Source organism: Protopterus annectens, chromosome 1.part1 (genome assembly GCF_019279795.1).
Source record: "Protopterus annectens isolate FY-2018-M chromosome 1.part1, PAN1.0, whole genome shotgun sequence".
Classification (NCBI taxonomy): Eukaryota; Metazoa; Chordata; order Ceratodontiformes; family Protopteridae; genus Protopterus; species Protopterus annectens.
In genome coordinates this window covers 502,000,489-502,015,723 of record NC_056726.1, presented here as the reverse complement: position 1 = coordinate 502,015,723, position 15,235 = coordinate 502,000,489, and positions in this window count along the sequence as shown.

Sequence of the window (15,235 nt, the reverse complement as noted above, 5' to 3'; positions counted from 1 at the left end):
AAAATACACAGCAAATTGGACATGTTTGTTTTTTATGTGTCTGGTTTTGAATGATTGCCTGTCAAAGAATTAGTTCTGTATAACTGCATGTCAAAAGATCATTTATGTAAATTGCATGTCATTGAATACTGCCATTTCATATATGGACTATTTCTCAAAGAGGGAGGATGTAGATCAGAGCATGTGTATGTACCTTTAAGAAGCATTTCCAGATATAAGCACGTGCATATAAATAGTCAGCATGTGCAGGCAGCAGTGCCATTTTGAGAGAACAGCCAGAGTGTTAACATGTATGAGGGTGGTAGTCAGTCTTATTTGCATTTGTTACAAAGCTTCATTTCTGAAGTGCTTGTGTAAATAAACTGAACCCATAAACAAGTGACAGCTAGGATGTTCAAATGTCAGATCTACATAGGACAAAGGGGAATTTTATGCTACTAACCAAGAGTATATTGCTTAAGCCTTAAGTCTGTGGAAATTGCATGTTAACACTTCTGTTAGTGCTTGTGAATATAAGGCACTGTTTATCAGGAGTAAAATGTAATATATTTCTTCCCCTAGTTCATAAATGTAAAAAAATATATAATAAACATTTCAGCACAGGCTGAGTAACAATGGTTTTAGGTGTAAATTTTTTTTTTATCAAGAGCGAAAAGCTGTACATTGCTTACCCATGATCATCTGACTCAGGTATTTTTTGCAAAGCAATTTGCTGCATGCTGCAGGTTCTGGAGTATAAAGTGTAGAAATGCTAACCATGACCCAGTTGACCTGGGTTGGGTTAGCTACCTGAGTGATAGAAAATCATACTGAGGAGAAAAAGGCATGATGAGATAGACTATTTACTTCCCAAGGGAGGTTTGGGGCATGTACCCTAGGACAAACAGCCTACAATCTCTAGTGAAAGTAATAGATGAATAGAGGTGTCTATCTTCAAGGAATGTAGGAGCTATGGAGGTGATATTATTTGTGGAACTGGGTGACAAGTCCTTACACTGCAACAATGCACATCAACACCCAGGTACCATGCAGGCACACACACACACACACACACACACACACATATATATATATATATATATATATATATATATATATATATATATATATATATATATATATATATATATCATCATCATCATCTTCTTTCGGCTGATTCCCATTAGGGGTCGCCACAGCAAGCAGATCACCTGTTTCCATTTCTTCTTGTCCTCTGCATCTTGCTCTGTCACACCAACCATCTGCATGTCCTCTCTCACCACATCCATAAACCTTATCTTAGACCTTCCTCTTTTCCTGTTACCTGGTAGCTTCATAGCTTCATCCTTAGCAATTTTTCCCAATATACTCAGCATCCCTCCTCAGCACATGTCCAAACCAACGTAATCGTGCCTCTCTGGCTTTGTCTCCAAACCTTCCAACCTGGGCTGACCCTCTAATATACTTATTCCTAATCCTGTCCACCCTCGTCACACCCAGTGCAAATCTTAACATCTTTAATTCTGCCACATCCAGCTCAAACTCCTGCCTTTTTGTTAATGCCACTGTCTCCAACCCATATAACATAGCTGGTCTCACTACCCTCTTGTAGACCTTCCCTTTCACTCTTACAGGTACTCGTCTGTCACAAATCACTCCTGACACTCTTCTCCACCCACTCCATCCTGCCTGTACTCTCTTCTTCACCTCTCTTCCACACTCACCATTACTCTGAACTATTGACCCCAAGTATTTAAACTCATCCACCTTCACCACCTCCACTCCATGCATCCTCACCATTCCTCTATCCTCCCTCTCATTCACACACATATATTCTGTCTTAGTCCTGCTGACCTTCATTCCTCTTCTCTCTAGAGCATATCTCCATCTCTCCAGGGTCTCCTCCACCTGTTCCCTACTGTCACTACAGATCACAATGTCATCTGCAAACATCATAGTCCACGGGGACTCCTGTCTGATCTCGTCTGTCAACCTGTCCATCACCATTGCAAATAAGAAAGGGCTCAGAGCTGATCCTTGATGTAACCCCACCTCCACCTTAAAAGCATCCATCACTCCCACCGCAGACCTCACCGCTGTCACACTACCCTCGTACAAATCCTGTACCACTCTTACATACTTTTCTGACACTCCTGACTTCCTCATACAGTACCACAACTCCTCTCTAGGCACCCTGTCATATGCTTTCTCTAAGTCTACAAACACACAATGCAACTCCTTCTGACATTCTCTGTACTTCTCCATCAACACTCTCAGAGCAAAGATCGCATCTGTAGTGCTCTTTCCCGGCATAAAACCATACTGCTGATCACTAATCATCACGTCCCTTCTTAACCTTGCTTCCACTACACTTTCCCATAACTTCATGCTGTGACTGATCAATTTAATCCCTCTGTAGTTACTACAGCTCTGCACATCACCCTTATTCTTAAAAATCGGTACCAAAACACTTTTTTTCCATTCCTCAGGCATCCTCTCACTTTCCAAGATTTCATTAAACATTCTGGTTAAAAACTCCACTGCCATTTCACCTAAACTCCTCCATGCTTTCACAGGTATGTCATCTGGGCCAACAGCCTTTCCATTCTTCATTCTCTTCATAGCTATCCTTACTTCCTCCTTGCTAATCCATTGCACTTCATGATTCACTATCCCTACATCATCCAACCTTCTCTCCCTCTCATTCTCTTCGTTCATCAACCATTCAAAGTACTCTTTCCATCTCCTCAACACACACTCCTCGCTTGTGAGTATGTTTCCCTCATTATCCTTTATCACCTTTACCTGCTGCACATCTTTCCTAGCTCGGTCCCTCTGGCTAGCCAATCGGTACATGTCCTTTTCTCCCTCCTTAGTGTCCAACCTTTCATACAACTCTTCATATGCCTTATCCTTAGCCTTCGCCACCTCTCTCTTTGCCATGCACATCATCTCCTTATACTCCTGTCTACTTTCTTCATCTCTCTGACAATCCCACTTCTTCTTTGCCAACCTCTTTCTCTGTATACTCTCCTGTACTTCCTCATTCCAACACCATGTCTCCTTGCTGTCCTTCCTCTGTCCAGATGTGATACCAAGCACTTTTCTAGCCGTCTCCCTTACTAGCTCTGCTGTAGTTACCCAGCTATTTGGTAACTCTTCACTGCCACCCAGTGCCTGCCTTAACTCATCCCTGAACTCCACCTCACAATTACCCTTTTTCAATTTCCACCATTTGATCCTTGGTGCTGCCCTCACACTCCTCCTCCTCTTCTTGATCACCAACATCATCCTACAAACCACCATCCTATGCTGCCTAACTACACTTTCTCCGGTCACTGCTTTACAGTCTCCAATCTCCTTTAAACTGGCCCTCCTACATAAGATATAATCCACTTGTGTGCATCTTCCTCCACTCTTGTATGTAACCCTATGCTCCTCCCTCTTGTTAAAATACGTATTCACCACAGCCATGTCCATCCTTTTCACAAAATCCACTACCATCTGACCTTTTGTATTCCTTTGTTTAACACCATACCTACCAATCACTTCCTCATCCCCTCTGTTCCCTTCACCAACATGCCCATTGAAATCTGCTCCAATCACCACTCTCTCACCCTTGGGTACAGTCATCACCACTTCATCCATTTCACTCCAAAATGTTTCTTTCTCATCCATTGCACACCCAACTTGTGGAGCATATGCACTAACAACATTCATAATTACACCATCAATTTCCATCTTCATAAACATCACTCTATCCGGCACTCTTTTCACCTCCAAAACACTTTTCGCATACTGTTCCTTCAGAATAACTCCTACGCCATTTCTCCTCCCATCCACACCATGATAAAACAATTTGAACCCACCGCCGATACACCTAGCCTTACTCCCCTTCCATCTGGTCTCTTGCACACACAATATACCAACTTTCCTTCTGTCCATCATATCAGCTAGCTCTCTCCCTATACCAGTCATACTACCAACATTCAAAGTTCCGACCCTCACTACCACAGTCCTAGACTTTCTCCTCTCTTCCTGCCTTCGGTCATGCCTTCCGCCTCTTCTCCTCCTTCGGCCAACAGTAGCCCAATTTCTGCCAGCACCCTGTTGGCTAACATATATATATATATATATAAACTGTAGGAAAAGCATAACAAATATCCTTCAATTGTTACCTAGATGGCAGCTATGCTATAATTGCCTCTTGTCTATTTAGGGAAAGAAAGGGTTGTAAATGGTCCAAATCATGATGAATGGCTAGACAGTTAGCAGGTGAGGAGGTACAAAAAACATAAAAAATCTATGTTGCTTTTAAAATTATGTATATCCTTAGTACTTAAGGTGTGTGTTTTGCAAAGGTGTCATGCATTTCATTTCTTTGGCAGCTGTATTGTTCCATATTTTCCTTAGATTTACAAGTGGTAATAAACAGCAGAGAAGGACAGAAGCAATATGAGTAGTTGTGAGTCCTTGTAGCAGTAAATATATTTGTAACTCAGACTGAAAGCAAAGGACAATTTTCTGTAGAAAAGTATTTTTCAACAAGAGAAAACTGCTGTATGCTGCTTCCCTATAATAAATTACAAAGCAAGAATGTTTCAGCTCAATTAAAAGCAATTTCACTTGCTCACTAGCACCTCTGACAGTGCTTGTGAAAGCGATGTGTGTGACCTTTTTGAGAACATTTAAATGATGTACTTTGCTTCTCCATGATCATCTTTTTTTTCTTTGAATTGAACAGAAACACTGTAATTCTTTTCTAGCAAATCAGAACCGCACTTTGAAAGTAATATTTTTTATTTGGCAGTATTCTACCTAAGTCTTTGCTCTGTGGCAAAAACTTGCTAGGCTATCACTTTAGCCCTTCTTACACTGCTTATGAACACAATGTATTTTTTTTATCAAAGCTATACGTTGCTTCTAAATGGCTATAGACTGCAAAGAAGACTGTTTCATTTCAGCTTGGGTAAAATCAGTTCCAATTTAAACTTGTCTTTCCTCTTTTAATCAACAGGAAAATATCTAGTGTTTTCCCCCATGATTTGATGAACTATTGGTACTTTTTTAATTTATTTACATTTGCTAACCAGAATACTCAGATTGGGCCTTGAGAGTTCCCTTTTTAGCAGAGATCCTAGGAGAAAGGCTTTGCAAAAATTATAAATACAATGTTAATAAAGATTTATATAGAAAACTAAAAAAGAAAATAATACATTAAAAGATAAATACAAAAAATAATACAGTAAAAAGTTAATTATGGTGATATTTTTGTAATTGAATTGGGTACACAGAAGTTATTTAATGAAGAACAAAACACTGCAGTTTGCTTTAGCATGATCATTTTAAAATGCTTCATCTTGCTTTCCCATGATCATACATTTCAATGAAAGAAGTAATTTAAAGATGATTAGATTGTAAATAGTTATATGTTTTTGTTTTTCTGTCAATGTGAACTTTTAAATATTTTGAGGAGGATAAATAATATTTAATTTCAGCTGAAATAAAATCAGTTTCATCTATTTGCTAATGCTTCTGACAGCGTATGTGAAAGCAACCTATGTTTTTATTATCAAAATAAAAATTTCATGTTGGTTATCTACAGTCTTTTTAAATGTTGCATGTTGCTTTCCCACAAACATAATCTGAAAGTCAAGAACAGTTCAGATGAAATCAGGTTCTAGTTGGGTAAGCAGTATTACTGACTTTTGTAGAAAGGCACTGTATGAACCTCTAGGTCACTTCACCCTTCTTCTCCTTTTGGCTTTTTCCTTTAGGGATCACCACAGTGGAACAATGGTCTACAGAATAATTGGCAGTAGAGTTTTACGGTGTCAAGTTGCCAACCTGATGCCCAACCTTCCACAGAGGGCACACACATGCAAACACTCACACCTAGGATCAATTTAGAGTGTCCAATCCACCTGCAGCATGTCTTTGGGATGTGGGAGGAAACTGGAGCTCCTGGAGGAAACCTACATGACCACAGGGAGGACATGCAGACTCCGAACAGAAGGCAGTCCAGTTGAGAATCAAACCAGAGAACATCTTGCTGTGATGCAGTAACACTAGCCACTGCACCACCTTGGCTGTCCTATGACTCTATGTCGCTTCACTATGATAGTGTATTTTTCTCATAGTGTATAAGATCAGTGCCAATTGTTTGCTAGCATTTCTGACAGTGATTATGAAAGCAATGTATTATTTTAAAAGACCAAATTAGTACATTAATTCTCTGTCTTAATTTCAAGCACACATTCTTATCCAGCATTGATCCATTACAGTCCCAGTCAAGTCAGCAATGAACGCACATTTGGTTATGCACTACTTACACAGGAAGGAGACACATATACCTGATTTTTCAAGAATAATTATAGAAATACAAATTTCTACTTCCCAAAAACCTACTTATTCTGAGATTATTGCAATCCTGGACTGAGTATATTAAAGCTGGAAAAGGGAAAAACTCACTGCAAAATGTCTTGACATTTAAGTCAGCTACAATACTGTTTTCTGGGTACTGGTTCTCATGTGGGAACTCTTGTATAGCAATCAAAATTGTTGCCACCAAGGTTGTAGAATTTGTTATTCAGTCTTTAAAAAAATTTAACTTTTGCTCAATCATATATTGAAATTCATGAACCTACCCACAATAATAGTCCAGGTTCGCTTAACGTGAATTTTTTGACACACAAAAATTATTCTAATTCTAGTTCTACAAATTATTCTGTACAAGAATAGACACCTGTTTTTTTTCAGCCGTTTCCATAAAATTCACCTGTATATATTTGAGCCCCAGTGGAGTAAAGTGCCTAGATTTTATGTAAACTCATCTTCATGCAGAAGAAAAATACTGCATTGCCATTTAAATATAGTTTTGATAGTGACAATTAGCAGAACCTTGTGGCTTTGGCAATTTATCTGCCCATATTCCTCAGACACCACACGCTCACTTCTGGCCCTAGTCCTTTATGCATACATAACTGATTTAAAATGATTTAATCCTTGTACCACTTCATCTTTAGCAAACTTGCATCACTCATTTCCATATTCTTGCTCATCTTATTTTCAATTGGACATTTCTATATTTGTTTAACACACAAAATTACACTTAAACTAATGTCAAGCTGAATGTTATTATGTGAAAATGTACTAACAATGCTCCCTTTTCAGTATGAAAGTACATGGAAAATATCTGTAAAGAAATATAGGTGATTTATATTGGGATTTTTAACTAAAGACGTAGTGTTCAGAGAGATCTACAGATTCTGGTAATGTGGCAAAGGTGACTGAAGATATTGTATACAAATATTTCTTTCAACCAGATTTGAGGGAAAACAGACATACTATATATATGTAAAAGGTTTACTTAAAAGGATTATGCTAGTTAAAAAAAGTTAGATGGCATGGTTTTCTGTAACACCCAGCTCACATGATATTGCCAATATAGATTCAAGCAGCAGAAAGCAGTGCTTCTGAAGACCCCAAAGAGCGAAACCGGTCTGTGTTTCCTGTTCCCAGCCGGTGATTGCTGAGTAAGAGGCCTGGATCAGACAGAAGCACTGCTTTCTGCTGTCTTTTTTCACTGTTTGAACATTTTTTGTGGATATATTATATTTTGGAATAAAACAATGATTGATTATCGTGGATTATTGTGGTAGATTGTGGATTTATGCTGACTCAAGCATTTTTTATAGCATTAAGTTTATAGTGCTGGATTACATGTGGAGTATATATATATATATATATATATATATATATATATATATATATATATATATAGTTTTTATATATATATATATTTATATATATATATATATATATATATAGATATATATATATATATATATATATATATATTTATATATATATATATATATATATATATATATATATATATATATATATATATATATATATATAAATATACATATATATATTATATATGTGTGTGTGTGTGTGTTTATATAGATATATAGATATAGATATCGATGTGTGTGTGTGTGTGTGTGTGTGTGTGTGTGTGTGTGTGTATATATATATATATATATATGTATATATATATATATATATATATATATATATATATATATATATATTTTTTTTTTTTTAATGAATACTCCCTAGTTTTTCAGTAAGTGCCATAAAGTAAACCTTTTACATCACCACAGCTATGACCAACTTAGGAAAGTGGTTCCCCAGCTTTCCATCTAATCAGGAGGAAGCACTTGAATTCTATACATTACGTATGCATTTATAACAGAACAGCAAGAGAAACAAGCCAAAACAAAAGATGCCCAAAGCCACAGGACCCAGATCTCTAAAAAACGTGAATCCACTTCAATTAAGTAAAAGACTTTATTCCACTACAGGTAAAAGCAGGCAATGCAAACAATAAATAAAACCAAGTGCTTTCGCTAGGTCAATACCGAGCTTCTTCACACTTTTGTAGCTTGATGTTGTTTTAGTGATTTTTATTAGTTTTATTTATAGTGTAACACACAACTTTACACTTACACTTTAAGAGACGGGTAGGTTTTAATTAATTTGAGACAGACAAAACAATCATGTGACTGTTTTTTTAATTATTTAATAAGCTTCAATGGTAGCACAAAGCATTCTGTACTCTGAAGAAGCTCGGTATTGACCGAGCGAAAGCGCTTGGTTTTATTTATTGTTTGCATTGCCTGCTTTTACCTGTGGTGGAAGTCTTTTACTTAATTGAAGTGGATTCACGTTTTTGAGAGATCCGGGTCCTGTGGCTTTGGGCATCTTTTGTTTTGCATTTATAACAGCAAATAGGTAGAGTAATGCTACAGCAGTGTATGCTTTTTGCTGACACCCCTATGAAATGCATTTTGGTGATTAAGGGGCTGACACCAAGATGAATAAATTGTTACTAAAACTAGAAACAAATGATGATGAAAACCGACTAGTTTATAACACAGTGACTAGCTAGAATGATATGTGCTTTCAGACATTAGGTTAAACAATGCACATCTCTTCTTTAAAGAAATAAAGAAATAATTTCATGGATAATTAAAATAAAAACAAAACATTATATTAGTCAAGTATCTAGACAATCAACAGATCACTAGCTCAGCATTCAGACCTGTGCAATTATGTCTATTGAATACATTGGAAAAATATTTGTTTCAAGTTATCTGGGTTAGACTAGCCCACCGAGATACCTGGAATTTTGCAGGTGAGACCCTTTTCTTGATTCTTACTTATCTAGGTTAAACATTTTTAATTTTTCCATTAACAAAAACATCGTTGACAAGCTTGTTCAGCATGAAATGCATATAACCATTTTTTGTTCAATATATTCATTTCATCCCACTAAGGATATACACCATAAACAGAAGTAAAAATGTTATCCATTTAAGAATTTGTGGCTCCTTTTGCCAGTAGCATAGCTTGGGTGCAGCAATAGGAGCAACTGCCCCTGGTGGAAAGTGTTTAGGGAGGCATGATCAGCCATCAGCTGATCCTGACCTCTCTTTAATGGAACACTGGCTTTTCAAAGCCAGTGCTGCATTTGTGGTCAAACCTGACTGCTGTAGTGCTCCTTGTGTGGTCTACAAACTGAGAGCTGTAGCACTTTGTGGAGGTAGAGTGTAAACTGCAGCAACTGTTTGCTACAGTTTAAAAAGAAAACGTTTTTATTACTATAAGTTGAAAGATGGTTGGGGTCAATGCACAGAAATGGAACTTGAATTGCTGGAGCAAGGGGGTTGCTGTGCATCTGGTCACCTGGTTGGTAGAAGGAACGACCATTTCTTTTTCTTGTGCATTAAAGGAAGAGAAAGGAGGTGGAGAAATAAATCTTTGTGACTGGCTTATTACAGGGAAGACCGTGCTTTTTTTTTCAGAAGTTTCTAACAAAGAAGATCAAGGGCCTCCAGCATGTGCCTTACATGGGCCGACTAAAATTCTTGTCACTATCCTCCATATCGTATAGACTTCTTATGGGAGACTTATGCCTGGCCTACAGAGCAACCAAGACCCAAACCTAATGAACTTGCTGCATATCCATAAATCAAATAGGTCTAGGGCTACCCATTCCAGGGGCTTAAATATGGCCTGTAACTTAAATAAGACATGCTTGAGGGATAGATTTATCTCCCAGTGACTGCCACATCTTTGGAATAGACTACCAATTGATGTGAAACAGAGCACCTCTATGACACTGTTCAAGAGGAACCTGGATAAGTGGAATGGACATCATAAATTCTTACCAGGGATAGTGCCCACAACCCTCCTGGACATGGGCAGTCATCACTAAATGCAATCTTGGGTACTGACTAGTACCAATACAGTATAACATTAAGTTGAAATGGCTAGGCTGAAAATGACCTCCAGGTCTACAGCCTAGTAATCTCCTATGATCCTATGATCAACAGAATGGTTTGTAGGGACAGGTATATCTTGCAGAGAATACTACTGCTCTGGAATAGACACTCCATCCAGATTAAACAAAGCTCATCTCTGTCCATACTCAAGCGCAACTTGGATGTATGGATGGGAAAGAAAAAAATGTACCTCATGATTGCCCCTGTACTACTACTAATGGACAGCTCCAAATGCTTCATCCCATGCATTGATCCCCTCAAATGTTCTATGGTATGAACCCATTTGTTATTGTTACTGGTAATATATAATTATTGATCATGGGATGGCTAAAGCCAATCTCTAACCAAATGGGATAGGTTAATTCAAACATAAAAAAGGAAATTGGCTAGGCTTAAAATGCCCCATGGGGCAGCTAGCCTAGTACTTACTTATGAACTTATAAACAGTATGCTATTGACTTAAAAACACTGCATTACAACTGAAACTGTTTTTAAACAAAAAAGTAATAAGTGCTTTGATTTTGATAAAAAGGGCAATTACATTGTTTGCACAATTGCTGTCACATGCACTAGCTAACAAATACAAATCTAGTTTTACCCAAGCTGAGCTGAAACATCCTTACTATGAATTATTTACAGCAATTTGCTTTTGAATAGATGAAATTGTTATAGAAAACCATCTATCGATTTCAGTCCAGTTTACAGATGTACATTCTACAAGTGGTCACAGCTGTGCAGTCTTTTTCATCTCCCTACTTATTATCACTTTCAAATCACTCTAAATGCATAGGAGTACTAAAGCTACCACAGTAATAGAATTCACTAAAGTGCCTAGCATGAATTGAACATCTTATACTTGAAAGGACCTTCTCTCATAACATGCCAAATTCAGATAAAATGAGGTAAGGTATCAGCTAATCTGCATATTTCTTGAATCTCAGTTAATACTGTGACATGCAGATGATCTGGACATTAATGTAGTAACCTGCTGCTCCTGTAGGCAGTGCTATTCCACTCCCAGTAACTTTATCACCTACACAAGTACACAAACAGACATACACACACACACACACACACACACACACACACACACACACACACACACACACACACACACACACACACACACACACACACACACACATATACCACTGTCCCTACCCTATCTGCCCTCCCATGGTTCTTCTACCCCATAACAGTTTGAGTGCCATTACAGCATGTATTAGGCCCTGGTGGTCTAGTGTACCACACCACCCTTTGATCCCTGTTATGATATCATTGCCAGAATGGCACTTTATTAAGTCATCCATGATGTCTAGTGGTTTCCTCACCATTTTCATATTGGATGGTTGAATGGGGCCAGTATTATGACATGATGGAAATGGTCATACTAATCTACATGTTTGAGCAATTTCTTAAATCACCTGGCCATGTACATACCTTTCTAGTGGCAGTTTCTGGGAGAGATCAAATGGCTAAATAGCATATGCCTTCCCCCAAGATTGTCTCATTAGCATTCAGCACAGCCTTACATCTCACTGTTGCAGAACTGTGCAGCACCATGTAAGGAAAATTGCTGACTTGGGGATAGGTACATGAATGAATCTGGACCAATATTTTTATATTAAAGCCATTTGCCCTCTCCAGATTCCCATCAGTGAGCTATAGCTAAAGGTTGTCATTGGGGCTGCTTAACCAATCAGCAAACTAATATTCCTAGTGAATGAATGCAAGTTTTGTGGAGGGAACAAGTAATCCCTGTTCCTGGCATCAATCAGTGTGCATTTACAACAATTCAGAAACATTACATTAAATAATAAAAAAGAAAAGAAGGATACATTGCATATGTAGGGGTTGGATTTCTGTGATACATGCAAGAATTCATAATTTTGGTTTTGTAATATTGCTGCCTTTTGCCTTCTACATTCTCTTTACCTGGGACTGTCTTGATTAGTTTCTGGGTAATTTAGCAGGAATAATCAGGAGACAGTTTTGGAATCTGTGTGCATTCAGCAGGAATACTGAAGTAGCAGTTTAGTGCAGAATGTTTTTATGCTGGTATTGGGATTTACCCTTTAATCCTAGCCCTGAGCCCTCAGTCTACATTTTTCTGCTATGTCACTCTGGCCAAGTTACTTAGCCACATACCTCCCTTGTTGTACCCAGCTGGTTTGCCCAGATAACACAGAACTGTGCAGTCCTCCACTCTGCCCGCTCTTTACCAATGATCCCAAAGTGGTAAAGCAATTGGTCTCACTTTCTCACTCTGTCTCAAAGACAAACATTAAAATAGGTAAGTTAATGCACTCCCCTTAGTATTTCATGTCACAGTGCTCACTCACATGAACTTAGCATTGTACTCAGGAACGTATACCACTAGGGTACCAATATGCAGGTAACTTCAACAAAAAAAAAAACTTTAGTAGAATCATATTATTCATAAAATATTCAACAGAAAAATAGGTACATCTAAGCTTTCAAAAATTGTCCTACTCATAAAAGCAAGTGTGGATTAAATAAAATACAGTAACTAATTTTCTTATCATATCTTTCAGATGTAACTGGGAGCCGTACTGTTTGTCACTGGATAGTTGAGAAATGCTCAAAAGATTCAAACATAAAAGTTTGTACAGCTAAACCGCAAATCATTTACAGTAAGCTATGCTTAGGTGCAGTAATTTGAATGAGTGTAGCAAGACCTTATACCAATCAGGCAGTAATGATATGTAAATGAGGAATGTCCAGATTTGTGCCTCATATTTTGGGTCCGTTTCTCATAAAGTTGTGTTTTTCCTGGATAATCATTGGCAAATCATTGAGGGTTGAAGTAAGGAAATAATGACAGACATTTGAGTTTCATATTTCATACCCATCAGAAAATTCATGCTAATAAAAAAAACTGTTGCTCTGTCAATTTGTAAGAGCAATATTTAAAAAGTGTCCCTATTTTTTGTCTCCCCACTGTTGATGGTTTTGTCCAGATTTCTTGCTCTAAGAGGCTGAGAGGTATGATATCAGGTTATGAACAGCCCTCACTTTACTTGCCACAGGGACTTTCCAGAGACAAACTCGGGACATGGGTCATAGGAGATTACTAGGATATTGGCCCTAGGGCCTTTATAATCCTAGCCATGTTATACCCTCGTTCCCTTATTGACCAATTTGTATGGTCTGTATTTGTAGCAAGAATCTATAATGAGCACCCACTTCCCTTATCCAAGAGGGACATAGGTGACACCTCCAGGGTAAATGTATGTTCTCCCATCCATTTGTCTAAGTTAGCTTAAATTGGGTCATTAAGGAGCTCTGTTTTACATAAATGGTAGTTTGTTCCAGAGGAGTGGCATTCTCTGGGATACATACCTGTCTCTCCAGCATGCCCTGTTAATGTCGCAGGCTAGATTAAGATCCCTAGAGTGACTGAATCTTGTCCCTTGTTGTGCATTGCTCAGGCTTATGCATCATAGATACTTCAACAGTTCCTCTATATATTCTTAGCACATATGGCTAAGTACACTTATCTGCCAGTATTACCTCAGGACCAAGCCAGAACCATAAGTGTCTTCTACATAATTGCATGCTTTCCTGAGGTTCTTGGTGTGATAGACTGCACAAATGTTGTTATTAGCATCTGACTACACTACTGGGGAGTGGTACCATATTAGGAAGGGCTGCCAGTTGCCTAGGGCCCACTGGCTGGGAGGACCACCGACCAGAGGGCTGCCACAACATTTAATTATTAATTAAAAAATATATAAAATGACATGAATACTTCCTATTACTGTTTCTTCTTATTTTCCATGCACATAATTTAAACTTGCTTGGGCTCCATTAAATGAGACATTTCATGCATGTATCTTCCTTCTGTAAGGGATATGTGTGTGTGTGTGTGTGTGTGTGTGTGCGTATGTATGTATGTAATACCCTAGTTAGAAATGGCAGGCTAGTTAACTAACTTACTAAGGATTACACACTATATGCTGGTTACAGGAGACAAGAGCCTGAATCTTCTACACCACCTACCAGACTACTTGAGCTTCAGTGCATTTTTCAAGGAACTGTGAGTTTCACGGTAAGAGAAGTTTACTATTGCTCATGCTATGTCTGTTTTCAATGTGCAATTGTTTTCTTTAGCAAATGGCCATCAGTGTTTGCGCTATAGAATTTAAAAGCAGTGTTAGTAGAAGACCAGGATGTGTATTTGCCTTTGGTGTTAGAAGTCTGAGGGTTCTACTCCCATAAGATATAGATAAGTTGCTGATACTGTGGCGTATTTTAAGGGGGGGTACTACACTCCTGAGTGTGTCCTCCTTTGGATGAGATGCCTAGTAACTATGAATCTGTAGTCTGTTTGCCAGCCATTCTCTATTGCAATATTACCAGCTTACCAATTTTTTTTTAATGTAACATAGGCAATTTATTCTTCAATGGCAGCAGGCATTGAATTTGTATATAAAACACTGAAATGTAAAGTTGTTTGGCAGCAGCAACCTCTTCATTAGTTACAGATCTCTTTAATGTGGAATTATTCAGATTACTTTTACTTCTGCAGAGATCGTGCAGCTTGACTGATATTCATGGATTGTAATGAAGTTTGACTGGCCTTTTATGGTTCAAATGTTCTGAACTGGATAGTTTTATTGTTATTGGTTCATATTTTTTGTTTCATGTCTTACTGAAAAATGTTCAAAACTACAAATTTAAAACATCGTCTACCAAATCATGTTGTGTTACACAAGGAATATAATTTAATACAATCAGGAAGGTGAATCAAACAACATGTGAATCTATACATGGTTCTAAAAATGTGTGCAAGGGGCCCATGGTTTGAAAACTGATCAAAGGTAAGCTTAATCCATCACTGGCCAATGTATTTTCTTTGGATGTGGGTTTCAATGACA